This window comes from Perca fluviatilis, chromosome 7, assembly GCF_010015445.1.
Source record: "Perca fluviatilis chromosome 7, GENO_Pfluv_1.0, whole genome shotgun sequence".
In the NCBI taxonomy this organism is placed as follows: Eukaryota; Metazoa; Chordata; class Actinopteri; order Perciformes; family Percidae; genus Perca; species Perca fluviatilis.
In genome coordinates, this window is record NC_053118.1 from 32,830,966 (window position 1) to 32,849,723 (window position 18,758).

Consider the following 18,758-nt stretch of genomic DNA (forward strand, 5'->3'; position numbering starts at 1 on the left):
TTTATTTTTTTACTGATGACAATATGTCTTGAAAGTTCGTCAGGAGTTTTGATTGTGTTTCATTAAACCTCAGACACGTCGCATTTGAGAAAAACAAAAAGGAGTTTCAGGGCAGAGAGTAGTTCAGTACTGTCCTTCCACTTTGTGCCTGGCCGGGAGAAATCGAGCAGAGCAAAGCGAAAAGCAGCGGGATGTTTTGAAATGGATTAATGCTCCCACTGTTTGAGGTTAACAGCCTGTCGCTGGGCTTCCTTATCAGATGGCCAAGATCAATGGCACAAACACATCCGCTCCCCAAACAATCTGCTCGAGTATTGCTGGACACTGCACTGCGAATGAAATAAAATCATTATCCAGCAGCTCCCGAAGCTATTTTATACCCATTTGTCTTCCGCATCTCACACGGCGAAAAGAGCAGCATCCATTGACCTGTTTTAGGAAGACTGATGTTTTTTTTGTTTTTTTTTGGAAGACAGTTTCAAAACAAGGTGACATCTGACACCAAAATACAAGAGATTATTTTTTTCTTTTCTGAAATGCACTGGGTGATTACAAATGTTGGATACGTGGATTGACAGTATTTTTTTATTACAAATTAATATTTCTTGCATAATTTGTGCACCTAAATGTTGCATGTGCATCATACAGTATGTATTTTCTTTCTTTTTTTAATTGCAAGGCATAGGTTCTATTTCACACCTAGTTTATTCATCAACCATTTATCTTTATGTCTTTTGCTTAATGATGTGCTTTTTTAGCCTGGCTCCACCCTCCTACGTACTTCTGCTCAATTTTCATTTCCCTTCAGTACTACGTCTGGGTTTGCGGTATATTCTTGGGTTTTCTCCAGCCAAATATTTTTGCGGTCCAATCAGCAAACAGACGGAGTGGTTGAGAACGATGACGTTGAGGATGTACGCTAGAAAGATGCGGGCGAAGCCATTCGGTCCGTTGTGGCAACGCTGCCGAATATCCAGAAGTTAAAGCCCGAGCAAGAACAATATTTGCTGAGTTGTGTTGGTGGCCATGATGTTGTGGCCCTCCTCCCCATGGGGTTCGGGAAAAGTCTGATTTTCCAGCTCGCTCCGTTAGTGGTGAAGGAGTTGGCTAAGGCTAAAGCTAGCGATGCTAATGCTAAATATAAGACGATAGTTGTTGTCGGTCTCCTCTCTTGTTGCACATGCGCATGACATACGTCACAACCAAACGTTAGCGATTGGTTATGGCAGATCCACAGTGGCTCTGGGCAGATCCAATAGTTTTAAACTTCAACAGAGTACCCGCCTTCAAGGAAGTTAACACTTGTCAATGGAGAGTGGCCAGACTCTCTGGACACATGAAATGGACCAGAGTCTGGTAGGACCAGGCTAGTGTTTTTTAGCTTAATATCCATAAATATTAATGCCGTGAATTTTGAGTGTCATGTTGTCTCTGTGTACAGTATAGTACTATGTCTAGAGTTTTTCAGGTCTTTAAGTATTATCCATTGTGCACCGTTTAGGTCACAAGAGGGCTCGCTAACAGACAACTGAATACCTCATTATCCTTCCAAAATATTAAGTTTCAGGGACATTTAGCTGATTACTTTTGGAGTGTTTTACATTATATACTTGTGTCACTTGTACTTAAGTATTATTTTCCCAGTAAATAAACAAGACTAGAATCTACAGCTATGCTAGCAGCTCTATATGGCTCAGCAGTCAGCGTATATACAGAAACATTAAGCCTAAAGGGCAAAGAGAGCTCAACAGTGACCGCCCACTTTTTTAACAGCTCTGTTTCCAGTAGTGTTTTTCCCCATTCAATTGCTCCATTGACGTTTCAAAAATAGCTTACATAAAGAGTTTATGTCTGGAACCATGACAACCAGCTACGAGAGGAATCACAACCATAAAACATTTGTTTTGGCGCAAAAAAAAGAAACTTTTTGAAAACGGCAAAAAAACGCAAAGGTACAAGACAGTGTACATCGTATACCTCAATGGTCGAAGCTCACTCTAGCTGTTCACAGGTACGGTAAACACTTCCCTGGTAACAGCGAGTTGGACCAATCAGAGACGTCGCTGTTACACTTAGGATTGTGGGTAGTGTAGTATTTCTCCATAAAACCGCAAATAAAACATGTTTTTCTTAAAAACACGGTTGATTTCATACAGATTTCTGGCTTTTACAGGAGCAGAAACTTTTGTTACACTTCGTAGCTCGTGGTCAGTCGTCGGATGGTTTAGACATTATGGCTGATAATAAAAATCCTTATGGAGAAAATGAATGGGATTTCAACTTTCGGAACCTCATTGTGTCAGTCAGTCAAAATCTGCACCGCTTAAAGCAAAAGTAACTTTGATGAGTTATTAATGAGTGAGTTTGTAACACTGTTTAAGGTTGTAATGCTTCCATTTAGATTAGTGGGAATCACTTTGGTACAACTAGAGCATGTGGATAAACGAAAGATGAGTGTCCATCTCTTGATAGCAGTATGTGACAGCGCAGACCTCGTAGTGCAGTTGAAAAAGGAAGAGTAGAAGAAATGTTGGCGCTCCTTCACACATAGAATAAAAAAGCCCCTCCTTTGGTTTTTAAAGAACAAAGAAAACCGGGTAAACACAGAAGAGAAGTGGTAGACGCTGCACCATGTGGTGGCTCTGATCATCGAGTCAGAGGAACACATTTTAAAGGTAAAACCTTTAGGCAATTATCCCTTCAGGCTGTGTAATAGAAAAGTAATACAATAGGGACACTTCTCAGGGTGCAAGCGAATAATGAATATCATTACTTTTGAAGAAAAAAATTAACATACAAATACTGTATATTCAAACTGTGTCTTTTTTTTTTGTCATCATCATAAGTTGTAGCAGTTCTTTTAGGCCTTTTTCCATGAGAGAGTAATAAAGATTTCCACGTAGGTTTGTGTGATTGTTGGGTGTCTGTCTTAACCACCTTAAAAACACACACATCAAAGCTCAACTGAGAACAGCCTCAGCACCTTCAGGTTCCTCTCCTTTTACAGTCAAACACATAATCTATTCTTTCATCACAAGAAAAGAACCTTGACATCCTTCTGTGCCACCTTCTGAAAACCTCACTCCCAAACGTCTGACAGAGACGCTTCAGCAGGAATCAACAGGTGATCCTGCTGCTGTGTTGTGCAGATGGTGAGCTCTGCATTTCATTGTGAATGACCTACTGTCGAGTATAACGCCTTACATTGAACGCGTAAGGTATGCTGACCGTTCGCTGAGCGGATGTGCCACGCAATGTATCTTTTAACTGGATACATCTGCTGCGCGCACACACACACAAGGTGTCGGATTGTGTGAGTCACCGGCGAGACGTTGAGCTTTTGCTTTGGGATTGTGGTTGTCGTTTCTTCAGTTTTTGGAGCCGGCACAGCGCTGTGAAACGTCAATCTACTGTCAGCTGTTATCAAATGACGCAGCTGAGGGAAACAAGAAATTGAGCGTCAGCGTCAGTTCTGGCAGGCCAGGTAGTCAAGACGCTGCTAACGCTATTGGCCATCAACACGGTCTCATCAGCTGATCTGCTCCAGCTGAGCTGCATCAGTTGATCTGGATTAGCGCATCAGCTGGTCAACACCCCTCGCTGCTCAATGGCTACACTCAAACAGGGCGCCCTATTTAAAGGGGTGATAGAATGCAAAACCGATTTTACCCTGTCATAGTTGAATAACGACAGTTCAGTGGGTAAAAAGGACATACATAGAAGCTCAAAATCCCATTGACACCCCTTTACTATGAAAATCTCATATTTTGAAACTGCCGCTGAAAATGGGCAAATCTCAACAAAGCTGAGTTGCTTGCGTAAGCATCTCAAAATCCGGAACCTTAAGAGAACAGTCACGCCCCAACATTTACATAGGCTACACAACTGACCTGAGATCAGGTAGTCTTCTGAATCTAGCTAGGTCACGCAGATCTCTGCTATTCCATTACAAAATTCACTTCTGAAACTTTTTTATGCGAAAATCAACTACGGAAGCGCTCAGATATGGGCCGTTTTACAAAAATGGATGGCTAATTGCAAATTTTGTCCTACTGTGGGTCGTGAATTAAGCAGCCGGTGCTGCCTGGGTTGTTGCTCTGCGCCCCGGCCTGCTGTGAGCTCCGTTACGACGGCAGCCATACCCGCGTTAAACCGCTAATGGACCACTAAACGCCCGCGGCTCTGACAGAGCTCCAGGGCCTGCAGCTCCCCTCTTCCTGCTAGCTAAATGCCCGGTATGTGTGAGTGAGAGCGCGGTGAGCAGCTTGTTACACCAGCAATCTGTTACCACAGGTTCCAGTTACTCTTTTAATTTTGTGTAATTATAATGTGTTGAGTTATTGAAACAAACGATTGGGGAAATAAACGCGCGCTTGTCCCGCGAGTCTCATTGATAGGCTGCGGCTGGATGGAGCTCTATCAATGAGAGCTAGCTAGCCTCCTCTTAGAATTCCTCTGGAATTCACAAATATTCATTAACTTGAAATCGGACACCGTTGTTAGCTTTATAAGACCTTTAGTTAGATGTTGTGTAAGTGGCGTGACGAAATTCAAACTGTAATATAATCGAATTAAGGCAAAAAGGAAGCTAACTATCAGTGATTTGTAGCTAGGATTGAAGGGACAGTCACAGCTAACGAAACACCTAGCTAGTCTTCACAAATATTCATTAACTTGAAATCGGACACCGTTGTTAGCTTTATAAGACCTTTAGTTAGATTTTGTATAAGTGGCGTGACATGTGTGTAACATGAGGTAACAGATTGCTGGTGTAACAAGCTCGCTGACGGAGCTCTCACTCTCACACAACGGGCCATTTAGCTAGCAGGAAGAGAGGAGTTGAAGGCCCTGGAGCTCTGTCAGGGCAGCGGTGTTGGTAGTCCCTGCTGTGGGCTGCCGTGACGGAGCTCCAAGCACTCATAGCAGGCCGGGGTCTGTGAAGGAATGCAGGCTGGGCGGCGAGGCAGCACCGGCGGGCGGCAAGGCAGCACCAGCGGCTAAACTCCGACACACAGTCTTACCAAATTTGCAATTAGCCATCAATTTTCGTAAAACGGCCCATATTTGAGCTTTATATAGTTGATTTCTCGCTTAAAAAAGTATCAGAAGTGAATTTAATAACGAAATAGCCCGATAAACAATGTATAACTTTGCAATGAGACCTGCTGTCGAGTCTCCCATGTGTTTCTATGTAGTTTGCTCAAACCAATCAGCGCGTAGCTCATTCTGAATATTCATCAGCATACCATATTTGGAAGAAAAGCTCTTGTTCCAAATAGAGCCATATTCACAGGGTAGTTAAGGGCCTAATAAAATATCATTCGGGCAATTTTCAGCCCAACCAATGTTACATACCCCATTAGGAGACCTTAAGGAACAGTGTAAAATACCCTATATAATCATTCTATCACCCCTTTAAAGGAGATTCAGTTTGCTCCTACCTGCTTGCTGCTCGCTTCTCTGCTGCCCACCTCCTCCCCAGCTCCTCCTGGTCGTGTGTGACGTGGCATTTGGAAATATGATGTATCATTTCATTTTTATGCGGATGACACTCAAATTTACATGCCAATCAGTAGAAATAACCCAGCCGCGTTAAACTCTCTCCTGCTTTGCTTAGAGGAGGTGAAGGCGTGGCTGGCTCAAAATTTCCTCTATTTAAATGACGATAAGACCGAGGTCATTGTTTTTAGCCCGAGTGAAAGGTCCCAGTGTACAAGCCTAGACTTGGGGAGTCTTTCTGTACTGTTAATTCTGCAGGAGTGCGGAACCTGGGTGTTCTTGTGGACCAGTCGTTAAAATTTGACAAACATATTTCATCGGTAATCAGCTCCAGTTTCGCAAATATGACCATATCACCCCTATCCTCAAATCTCTACACTGGTTGCCCGTTCGACAGAGAATAGATTCCAAAATCCTGCTCTTTGTCTTCAAATCTCTACATAACTTAGCTCCCGTTTACCTATCCGAACTCATTCATTCGTACACTCCTACCAGAAGCCTAAGATCACACGACCAGGTTCTACTGGTAGCCCCTCGTGCCAGACTAAAGCGGAGAGGGGAGCGCGCTTTTGCGGTGGCAGGGCCTCGTCTGCGGAACAGCCTGCCTCTAGAGATTAGAACAGCCCCCAACCTCGCTATCTAAGTCGTTGGTAAAAACCTACCTATTCTCATTAGCATATTGATTTCCTATTTGAGTTGTCCTTTTGTATATTTGAATCAGTGTTTTAAGGTTGCTCTTAGCCTTGTTGTTTTTATTATGTGTTTTACGCTCTGTCTTGCTGGTTTTATGTTTTTTTTATGCTAGCTCTGTAAAGCACTTTGGTCTGTCTAGCGGCTGTTTAAATGTGCTATATAAATAAATGAACTTGAACTTGAACTTGATTTGCTTCTATGTCATCGTTGCTGCTCTGTTCATGTGGGGGAATAGTTCAGCTCACACAGTCCTAAACTGTGTGAGCGTTCCCTAATGCTGCTGCTGTCCTCTGACTCTCTGCTATTTCATGGTGCTCATGAAAGGTCAGAGGACTCCCTGAACAGAGCCATACCGCCAAAATTTAATTCAGAATTTATTAGCTGAAATGCAATTATTCAATAAAAATTTCCTAAATCATTTTTATTGTCATGTGTTCTTGACTTTATGGACCTGACAGAAATAAAAACAGAAACTCTCAAAACGCAACCAGCCAATACGCTCATTGCCAGCAATCAAGTCGTTTCCTGTATATCGGTAGTTTAATTTAAAAGAAATATAGACACTTTATGATCAATTTCTGTGTTAAAGTGCCACACACACCTCGCGTAAAAAAATATAAATAGAAGACGGTCCTATTTTTACGCTTGTAGAGCAGATCTCAGTGGAGCATAAGCACTACTACACTATAGTGGAAGTGTAGTGTTGGAACATTTGCTCTGCATACGTTACGCGTGCAATGCAGCCGTCACTTTACTGCTCAGTGCTTCTCTTTCATTTGAGCATTGGTAATAATCAAAATATTGATGAATGCAGCTTTAAATGTAAGATGGAATTAAACGGTATTGTGTTAACAAACCAACGATATGGGCCTGGTTTCTTTCTATCCTCTAACACGACCCACAGGAGTGTTTTCTGTCCTTATAAGTAAACCGCAGAACGTAACGGTCACCGTTTTAAACCCGTTAACGTTGTGAAACAGACGCAGTTTGGTGACGTTCACGCACACAAACTAATTTAGTTAAGTTAGAAAAACATTGTGTTTTGGTCTAAAATCAGACGTTACTTCTCTTCAGGTTACGCACGTGATGATAAATGTGACGTAGCGCTGTTTTTTCCGTAAAGTAAAAAAAACAACTTGCCTTTTACGGTACTTTTATTTTAAAATGGGCCATGAACCCTGGTCTCCCGTGTGAAAGTCCTGTGTTTGTTTGACCCATCCACCTCCCCTTCCTGCCTACTTTTCGAGGAACTTGGCGCTCTTTTACTTTGTCACATTACTTTGTCATTACTTACTTTGTACTCATATAAGTACTGCGGCCAACAGATGGCGGCGCCACTATAAAACGTAAAGATGAGTCGTAATTGCTGCTGGAACAAAAGACCAATGACAGTGGTTGCGGCCGAAATTCCATACTCTGCACTACATACTCAATATGTATACTATATTTCATATCTCTTTCAATATACTTTTTGTGTAAATAAACAGTAGTATCTTTTCGGACGCAGTGAGCTGTAACTTTCCATTACTTTTTGTTTCACACAGGTCAGAAACCCTGGTCTCCTGGGTAAAAGTCCTGTTTGTTTGACTGATCCCTTCTTACACGGAACTCTGCACTCCTATACTCCGATTCTCCACCGGGCACGTCTGTGTTGCGTTCCGGTTTTGTTCCGTCCTTCGTACAACACTGGAAGCGTCTTGCCTGCCCGACTCGCAGATTAGATTTTCTCTACAAGTGCTTTACAGAACAACCACGTGTTTATTTAGCTAGTATCTTAGATAGACTACAGTTAAAGTCCATGCCTGCCTTCTCTTTTCTGGCGTTGTCTTCATAAAAAAGATCTGTGATTTCTATTATGTTTTTCAACCTCCAAGATGAATCTCTCATTGTCTGTGATGTTGTAAAGGAGACATAAGAATATTGGGGGGGGGGGTCTTTCGGTAAATTGACCGGATGCTCTCGCTGTTTCACTTCCTGTCCGGCTGTCCGAATGCCCCGCGGCTAGCGTATCTTTAGCGGAGCGGAGAGCCGCTTCACGTACGCTTCTGGGATGCGCCATGGCGCGGCTGGTGACATATCAAGCATTGACTTGAATCGCAGCGATTGCTCGCGGGGGTCGCGGCACCTCCGGAACGCAGCGCAGACGCGTCCAATGGAAAATAGGGGTTATACTCTGTCACCTTACTTCCTTCTTTGCTCCCGTAATAACTACTACGGCCACTAGAGGGCGCCGCCATGATAAATATTAGATGAGTCGAAACTGCTGCTTAAACAAACGACCTATGGGAGCGTTTTTCGGGGGAGAACAGTCTTTTTGCTGCACATATGCCAAACTTAAGTATGATTTTCAATACCAACATAACTGTAAACTTTCGAATCCCCTGGACACTAATTGCACAGCTCTACACATAAAAAACACTTTAACAACAGATATATTTGTACCCATTCGTATATTTCATGTATCGTAAACTTTCCTATTTTTATTTTATATTATGTCTTCATACTTTTGCACTGTGTTTATTGTCCTGCACCAAATAATCACCAAGTCAAATTCCTCGTATGCACAAAGATACTTGTCAATGAACCTTGATTCTGATATCAGTACGATGTGCCTTTTCAGTGTTACAAGCAGAAGTCTGGTAACATCACATCTTTGTTTTTTTTACATTAGTCATTAAACATTAATCAGTTGGTAAGGCGTCGAGCGTCTCTTGGGAAATCAAACAGGGACTCTGCTGAAGCAGTGTGCTGTTGAAATGGGACTTGTAGATGAAAAAAGAAAACTTCCGGAAACCGCAATGCTTTATAGTTCAAAACAAACCTTTAATAGTCTCAAAATGTATGTTCAGTAAAATGCATTTTGCTGTCACTGTCAACGAATAAAGTTTAAAAAAGGCATTAGTCTACTAGATAGAAATTTTTAGAGTCGGTTCTTGACTTGCCAAGACAAGGAGCCCATACTGTCTACACATTTAATGTCTTGGTTTTTATGTAAATGTTCTGTCACGATGTTCGTTCCCTATCCAAGGCATTTTTCTACCAAAACCTAACCAAACCGTAACCATAGAATTTGCACATTATAAAGTGGTGAAAACAGTAATTTGTAACAGTTTTGGAAGACACTGCCCGAAAGTGGCGTCAGATCCAAAAACACTTGTTTGTGTTGTTCTAGAGAGCATGGACAAATGATGATAGTGGTTTCAGTTGGAGGACTTGATGCTATCGTCACCTCACCCGCTAAGGGCAGAAACAATGTAGTGTCAAAAAAGTCCATTTGCTAAACAAAAAAGGTCTTGAAAGTCCCCTGCGACTCTCTCTCAGGTGTGCCCTCGATGTTGTGTTCATGTAATAATGGAGCCAATCTACGATAAGGAGAAAATAAATGCGCTGGTGAGTTTTACCTTTTTTTTCAGCCCAACAGCTTTAAAATGCAAACATTATTGCTGACCATTGACCACAGGGTTTTAGACAAATATTTTAGATTTATTTTTAGTTTGTTTTTAGATTAGGATTAGTTTCCGTACGGTAAAAATAAATGACCTGCAAACTTAGTACATCACAGTGAAACATTTCTCACCTTCTTTCATTAATTTATTGTCTAAGTTATCACACCATCATGTGGTATTGCTGCTGCTTGAGATCATTTTCAAGACTGGCTTTGGTGCTGCATTCAAGAGCACTCCTGCTTGTGAGAACTCTCAAAAGTAAAAATTTTTTAGCTTTTTTGTTCTGCAGCTAATTCTCAAAACTCACGAGTTTGGAAGGCCTATGAGCGCTTCCTGCGAACATCATTTAGCTGCAACAACAAGTAAAAAAGAATAAAATCTTTATCGTGTTGGAATATCCCTCAAGTTTCTTCACATTTTAATGAAATGAATGGAAACCAGTGGCTCCCTGGAAGGTAGAAAATCGTCCTAGAAACCTATGATTTGAAAAACTGGATATATGGTATGGACCAAAAAAAAAACATCTGTAATGCTGTTTTAAGTTTATAAACTGTCCAGTGTACTGCAACACAGAAGATGTTTGATTTAATTATGCATTTTGCCAGCCCTGTTATAGAAAATGAAGAAAACTAAAAGTTCCCTCATGTACTACTACTACGTACGAGCTCATCTGATTCGATTGTCTGATGTTGATTAAAAAAAATAAAGAAAATCTGCGTCCGTGTCTGAATCTTATTGTGCACACCTTGTCCAGCGAGCTTCTGGACAAGTTACTGAAGGAAGGAGTCCATCTGAAAAGAAAAGGTCAGTGTACAGCTGTCGGACGCCTTAAAAGGTTACCTACATCAAGCGCCATCAAATATGAATGACATCAGAGCCACTGACAGGGCCCCCCTTGCAGACAAACAAGTCCATTTGGCAAAGGGGGTTCTTTAGGAAGCCCCTAGCACTGTGATGCTACACTTTGTTGTTGTCCTGCTTTAACCTGATCCTTTCTGTTAGATTCTCAATTTGTGCAGCTTTGGCTGGAGTATTTCAGCGAAGCCTCGGCTACCTTGTACTGGATGTATTGGACGTGTTTTCAGACGCAGCATTCCTGGATTTCTTTTAAAAGGTCACAGGCAGGTGGACTGTGACTTCTTGCCCTTCTACATTCAGTATTTTGTATTAATTTATCGATCCAGTCAACGTTGACGAGGGAACCATAAAGGTTACAGCCCAGTGTGCACCCCTGGCTGGTCTGGAGACATTATACCTGGCTGGCAGTAGAGACCGGTTGCATCCGAAGTATCATACTGACATGCTATTTAGTATGCTCAAACTCATTAGGGGGCAGGTGGGGGCAGATTTATTATCTTCTATGAATATAACATCTTCCTAAATTGTATATCATTTGTAGTAGGATTTTATTTCACTTTCATTGGTCTGCCCCTGCCTTGCTGCTTCAGATTGCATTCTCCCGTGTCCGCAGTACGCTACAGCAGCCTGAATGTGTGAGAGTGGGGCTAGCCCCTCTCACACAAGGCAATGTTAATGCAATGTTAATACGAATGTTCAGAGTGTTAGTGTGTATAATGTAGATCACACAAATTTGATGGCCAGTAGCCCCACGCTCAGCTAATTTCATATCTCAGATATGATTGGCTATCTGTCTGGTGCGGTGCCAACATTAGTCGGCATGAAGAGCGAAGAGGGGTGATTGTCTTATCGTCGCTAGCTTACTTTACAAAAAAATGAAGGAACTCCAGCAAAGGTTTGAACCCTTGATTTGGTTCAGGAATTAAAACGCCTTGGTGCCCACCAGCCTCGGGATACGGTCATCACTCAAACTGCTGGTAAAAGTAACCGCGGTTTAACGTGGAGTGGTTAGCAAACAAAAGAAGTCAACTTTGCCCAGAGGAAGAACTGCCGTGTTGCTTTTTTAACTTTAGTGAGCCCTCAGCCTTGGTCGAGTGTAAACACATTTTATCATCCTGCCTTTGTGGTGCTGGTCCGTATGTTGGTCATGTTGTGTTGGATCGATTGATATTACGTGAGATGGTGATGAGTGTGTACATGCTTGGTTGTCATAGAATGGATCTGTATGCATCGCCGCATGACGCTCACTTTTTCTGGCAAAACTCAACTACCACGGCCCCTGAAAAGACCTACCAACGTGTCACCTATTGCCGGCTAAACAACAGCCGCTAGCAGCCGGCGTCCCGGAGCTCTGTAGCGGCTAAATACAACCAGCAGCTGCTGCTCGGATTTTATCGTTCTATCACAGGATAGGCGATGTTCACGTTACAGCGCTTTACTTAGTTTAAAATACTTCTATTTGAGTTATAATATGGTCTGTTAGGATTGATCACTTTGATGAAGGGGGGAATACATTTTGGGGAAAACATAATTCAGCAGGGATATAAAGACCAGAAAGGGGGGAAATCCCACGCATTACCCCCCCCCCGGCAAATCACACCCTGTCTGTATAGATCTGTACCCTAAAAATGTGTCTGTTTGCTTCTTCATGGCCTTCAATGTGTTGAGCTCATAACGTTACTGTACTGTGTATGGCCGTGTAGTCGTATTTGTTCCGGTTGTCGGCTTACATATATCAGTCTTAATTTAGGTTTGTGACAGTGTTAATTTTACCTGTGTGTATGTGTTCGCGTGAGTAAGGGGGAGGGGGGGGATTCAACAACACAAAGTATGCCCTCTCTCTCTCTCTCTCTCTCTCTCTCTCACACACACACACACACACACACGCTCTCTCTCTCTCGCTCTCTCCCCCCCTCTGTGTATGTGTAGCTACAACATCTGGTTTAGGAAAGCTGCTCTGTCATTAAAAGTGTTTTGTGGAGCCATGCGGTTTGTTGACATGTTAACAGAGTGAGATAGAGTATTGTAGATTTACTGGTATGTAGCCCATCTTTTGAAAATGTTGGTGCCCCACCAACTTGTTAGGTATAAAAATGCCACTGTCAAACACTATGAGATTTTTTTTAGCATGTCCGAAATCTTAGTATGAAACCAATAGTATGTGAATTGCATACTGTTTCCATTGAAATGTTACAGTATGCAAACACTGGATACTACGGCGTAAGTATCCCACAATGCAATGCAGTAGTAACGACAACGTTCGAAACGGGCAGCAACCAGCATTTTTCAGGAATTTAGCATGATTTGGCAATGCCGCTAAAGCTGAGGTCGGCAGGGGTAACCATGGATCTCAGGAAGTGGCGTTGATAATTACAGCTTAGTGCGTCCGAAAAGATACACACTACTGTTTATTTACACAAACGTATGTTGAAAGGTAGTATACATATTGAGCATGTAGTGCAGAGTATGGAATTTCGTGCGCAACCATTGACTGTATAATATTAATGGACAGAGCATGTGTGACGTCACCCATTGGTTTGTGGAGATCTGCTATGAGTCGTCGAGTTTGCCGTTACGGGCGCAGCCATCCTGGTTGCGGATGTGACGATTATAGACGAGAGGGAGGAGTGAGGGAGGAGCCACGTTACGTTACATACTTTCACTGGCAATCACATCATAGCCACGCCCTAAAACACCCCCTGCTTTACCATAATTCAAAAAATGAACATCCTTCTGTGTTGCAGAAGTCTTAAAACTAACGATTGAGACCATAAACTCATTATGAAAATGTTTACTGAGGTAGTAATAAATCAAGTGAGAAGTGGGTCACTTTCTCATAGACTTCTACAGAAACCGACCTCCTTTTGCAACCGCATGTGTCGCCCCCTGCTGGAATTTAGATAGAATGCAGGTTTAAGGCACTTCCGCATTTGCAGCACTTCGCCGAACCGGTTGCTTTGTCCATTTAATATTAACAGTCTATGGGCCCAACCACTGTCACTGGTCGTTTGTTCCAGCAGCAATTACGACTCATCTTTACGTTTATAGCGGCGGCGCCATCTATTGGCCGTAGTAGTTATGCCCGGAGCAAAGCAGAAAGTAATGTGACATAGTAAAAGAGCGCCAAGTTCCTCAAAAGGAAGCAGGAAGGGGAGGTGGATGGGTCAAACAAACACAGGACTTTCACACGGGAGACCAGGGTTCATGGCCCATTTCAAATTACTTTACAGAACAAACTGAGTAACGTTACGTTCAGCGCCATGTGTGTAACCGGAAGTGAAGTAACGGATTCTGAGTCTGATTTTAACTGAAATCGCAATCTTTTTCCAAACTTAACCAAGTCATTTGGATCTTAATCATGACTGAACTGTGACTTGTTCACAACTTTAACGGCATGTTTTAAACCGTGTTTTGCGTGCTTGAACCGATGTTCTCTGGTTTAGATATGAGGATGGAAAACGCTCCTCTGTATCATATTAGAGGGTAGGAATAAACGACCCATGTTGGTATATGTTTTGAGGACTTGTTGACCTTTCTTTATTGGAATATTTGCAGTACTTCTAACAGAAATAACCTGAAAGGGTGCAGCTATGTCTCTTATTCACTCCAAAAATGGACATTTTACCTCGGAGAGGACCAAAATGGTAACAAAAATGGTAGACAAAAATGTGGATCAAGTCATAACACAAGCTAATGTCGCTTACCTCTTTCCAAAGATGCTTTTGACTTCTTGTAACCCTAATATGAAGACTTTTCTCTGTGGAGTATTACAATAAAGAGATGCGGCGAAGCAGTTACAGGTGTCGGCCAGATGTCCATGCAGAATTCTGGGAGATGCATACAGTGTTTTATCTGGAAATCTTTTATTTTTTTTTAAAGCATTCATGCGCATAAAGGACCTAAAAGTCACTCAAGACAAACTGAATGTGTACACAGTGAAAGCCACAAAAATTACAGTTTGATGGCAGCCGCTCAATAGTCAGTGAAACCACTCTATCTTTTCAAACATAACTACAGACTTCGCACAATGAAGCCATCGACAAACTCCCCACATTTTCAATTCATGTTTGCTGATATTACAGGTCACATGGATCCTCTATATTGGCACTTATTTTGTATCTCTCTATCATTTCCCAGCCAGACCTCATAGTGTATTATTATCCCGTAGTTTCCTTGCTTTAAGTGTGGATAACACTAGCCAATCTGGCATTCAGACTGAATGCAAATCAGGAGAAACTCAATTTGTAGCTGGAGGCTCTCGTTTCTTTGCTGCACTCACTCACCTAGTACACACATTTGGCGCTGAGATGCTGTGCATCTTTTTTATATTTATGAAAGATTTTTATATTCTACAGGTTGCACCGGTACATAGTCTTTTTCTTATTTGAAGGTAGGTGTTAGGCAACAACTTTTTGTATCTTAACCTGCTGCTGGAATTCAACAGCCGACAATTCTTCTCTGAGCAAACATGCACATATATTACATAAAGAGGGAGTTTTTTTTCAGCTGTACTCTGGTTTAAGTCTAAAGAAAAAAAGATGACTTTTGTTCTGAGCCAGTGAAACCACTGCCGCTTTGCAAAAAGCCTTTTTATGCCTCGTGCTCTTTTGACCGAGTTGAAAGGTCAGAACAGTTGCTGTTTCCTTACAACAATCTACCACACACTACCTAAACAACTACACTCATGAAATAAATCTGTAAAATAACAGAAGTAGCACTGGCAGATCATTACCAGGACTTTGTCCCATAATTAAAAACTGAAATTTTGTGTGTAGCTACAAAACATATTCTGTTATTTGAAATTCTCTCATGCAAAGCTGCTCAGTTAGTAAAGCCATAATGGTGTTGTGAATAGCTCACTACGGTGGCTAGCCTTAGTGATGTCCAACAAAAATTCACATATGTAACACATGACCAACCTAAACAACATTTTAAACTACTATATATCCAATAAAACATGCACGTTGTTAATTTTCCCACACAATTACTTAACGCTAAAATGCAGATGGGTAAAATTGTGTCGCTTTTGCCTCCAAGGCCACCAAAAGTTGTCAGAGAAGAGATAAAGAGATAAAAAAAAAATGCAATTTTGAAATGTAAATAAATAGAAATACAACTGTGAATCACATTCTATGGACAATTTCTGATAAAATATAGTCATACAACTGTAAATACACAGATATTTCTTAGTGTGTACAACTCAACATCACCAGAGTTTCTGCAGGTTTCACCAAGTCAAAATAAGACTTTTAAAAGACCTTTTTAAGACCACTATGAATACAAATGTAAGACCTTCATCACAACATCAACTAAACCCTAAATGCAGTTTATTTCAAGCCAAGAATCGCTAAACTTGCAATTCCCCATAGCTTAGGAATACAATCCATTTAATGTCTGTGGTACAATCTGAAAGAGACTCGCGGCAATAACACGAAAGCTGATTGGCTGCAATATAAGTTGCACGTTGGTCTCATTTGCAGTCGTAATACGACAAAATTATACGTGGACTAGCGACCGAAAGAACTACAACACCACGGAATTAGAAAATGAGAAAATATTTAAGACCTAGAACATAATACTTCAGCAAATTTAAGACTTTTTTTTAAGATCTGCGGAAACCTTCATCACATATGTTGAGGGCGTAAAATGAATTCCTTGTTTTTTGCCGTTATATTCTCACTCCCTTCGACCCATTGAGATGAACCCTGTCGACCCCAACAGCCCTGCAGACGCCCTCATCTTCTCTCAGCTTTGATCCGGTGATTAATAATAGATCGTGGTCTTTAGGGAACCTCCGAGGCCTGCAGTTACAAGGCTACTGTACTGCACCTCTCTTAACACAGCGCACAGACAGGAAAGCGCGGCTTCCCTGCCCACGGCTCCTTGCTCTGCCTTCCTGTCTGTAATAGTTTGCACTGCCGCTCAGGAGGCGAGGCGGAGGTTCGTGCCGGCACACTGGGAGACTCGGAGAGGAGACATTCTGCAGTTAATTTCCATGTGTGGAAAATGAACCGAGAAAAATAACCACAAGGAATTGCTTTATGTAATCTTGTATGTCTGAGGCTGCATCCTCAATTCATGAGGGTGTAAACAGTATGCACATATTTCATCACCGTGAGGCGAGAGAGAGAGTGTGGGAGTGTGTGTGTGTGTGTGCGCGCGCGTGTGTAAGTGTATGGAGAGAGGAGTGTGGTTTGTAATAGCACCGCAATATTAGAATGTGAATAATGCATATAATCTACCTTTTCAGTGTGAAATAAGACTAGGCCCATTAAAAAGCTCCAAAGGGAAATTGATAATAAGCACCAGAATTGCCAGACAATCTGCCACAGCAGAGCAGCAGCGCTGCGAGTGGTCTCGGAGTAGTTAGATGAAGCTGTTTTTGCTGTTGTGATTGACTTACAGTTCAACAGGAAACAGTCTGACTGGAACAATGGGGTATGGAGAGACATCTTTGTGTAATGAACATGCTCTCTTGAACGTAAAAACATGCACCGTGCAAGGAAAGTTAGAGCTTTCATCGCCATCGAAGGTGGAAGGAGATGCAACAAGAAAAGGGCAGTTGTTAGATATGGAAACAGTGTGGTGAAAAGTAAAAGTGTTGAGGTCACTGTTTCCAGATAGACCGATATATTGACATTCGTATTTGCCAGCGTTAGAGGAAAGGTTCCCGTTTTCTGTCTTTCTGAACCCATACTTACATGCAATTTTGAAATGTATTTAGAAAATAATTAAGATTAGACAACGCTGCTATGCCTACAATTGTATGTAATTATAATATCTATCAAACCGTTCTGATGCCAAACGGTTTATGTTTGTATACAAATAAGATACTCCAGGTTAAAGGTTTTCTTTCTGATATTACCACCAGGTGGCACCAGTCAGAAATGTTCCAAGTCCTGCACACAGTGGCTTTCAGAGTGTATCCATTACTAAAACAAACATACTTTATTCTTACATGTGCTTTGTAGCTGTTATTTGTATCTTATTTACATCATATTTCACATTCATTTATGGGTGTTGTCTCTGATAAAGAAATTAATGAATTAATTAAAGTAAAGTACTAGTGTACTGTTACATCATAGCCTTTTCCCCAAGCAGTTAAAGTTTTCATACTGGCCATGCAACTAGGACTACAGTTGAAAATTAGCCGACTGGCTAACACTGGTGCATTTACAGAAATGTTGATTAATGTGCATTGTCCTAATCAAAAATAAAAATAAATAATAATCCACAGATCCCTTTCTAATGCACTTACAGCGTACTCTAAGTGATGGGGGGTTAGGAGGACTGAGGATTTAGTATCCTCAGTACTCGTTTTGTGCAAAAATGTATTCAAAAGTTTATCTTAAGATAAAATGAGTCTTCATAGTCTGAATTAGACAAACGAAAAGTGGGTATCTTTCAAGTATAACATTTCCTCTTTGTGTTTCCCTGAACACTGTTTCCCTTTTGAGCTGCAGTGGAAGGATAGTAACAAAAAGAGGGATTTTTAAACTAAAAAGACTGAAACTTTAGGAGAAAAAAATCCTCTCGATTTGTCTACCTTAGACTGCTGAAGCCTCATATCACCTTCAGATAAACTTTTAAACATATTTTTGCACAGCAGGACTGTGGAATTTTCCCTATCAAATACATTAGAAGCACATTACGACATCATATGCTGTAGGCCAGCATAAACAGGAGGAATGATTACTGCATGGAAAACCTGTTTCAACTAGCCATTGTTTATAGACAGACTTTAAGGGACATGTTCATTCCTAACGCATTCTCACGAACGGATATCCTACCAGAAAATGAAAGAGTTATAAAAATCACTCAGAAATGTAAAGAGTTAAAGGTGCTAAGGTAGACTGTGTGCAATGGTGGTCGTGCAAAAGAGAACAGTGTAGGGATTGATAAGTGATAAGAAGATAATAACTTATTATTAAATATTAACTATGACTTTGAAACGACAAGAATGTTTAATATTAATAACATAATAATAGAATTAGAATTGCTTGACAGAAAAGAAATATATACGTTAAGAACATAACAGGGAATAAGTTATAAGATGTATATGTTATGACCAGAGTCCAGCTTGTATAAGACAGTCAGGTGTACAGCCGACAGAGATATAATGGTCTTCACAGTTAAATTTAGCCGAGAAAAGGGGACTGTGAGCCGGGTGACTGTCAGTTTAGGCACAAAAACCATAGTTAAAGGGGTGGTTCAGAATTTTGGACATAGGACCTCATTTCCAAGATAGCCAGTGTGCTATTT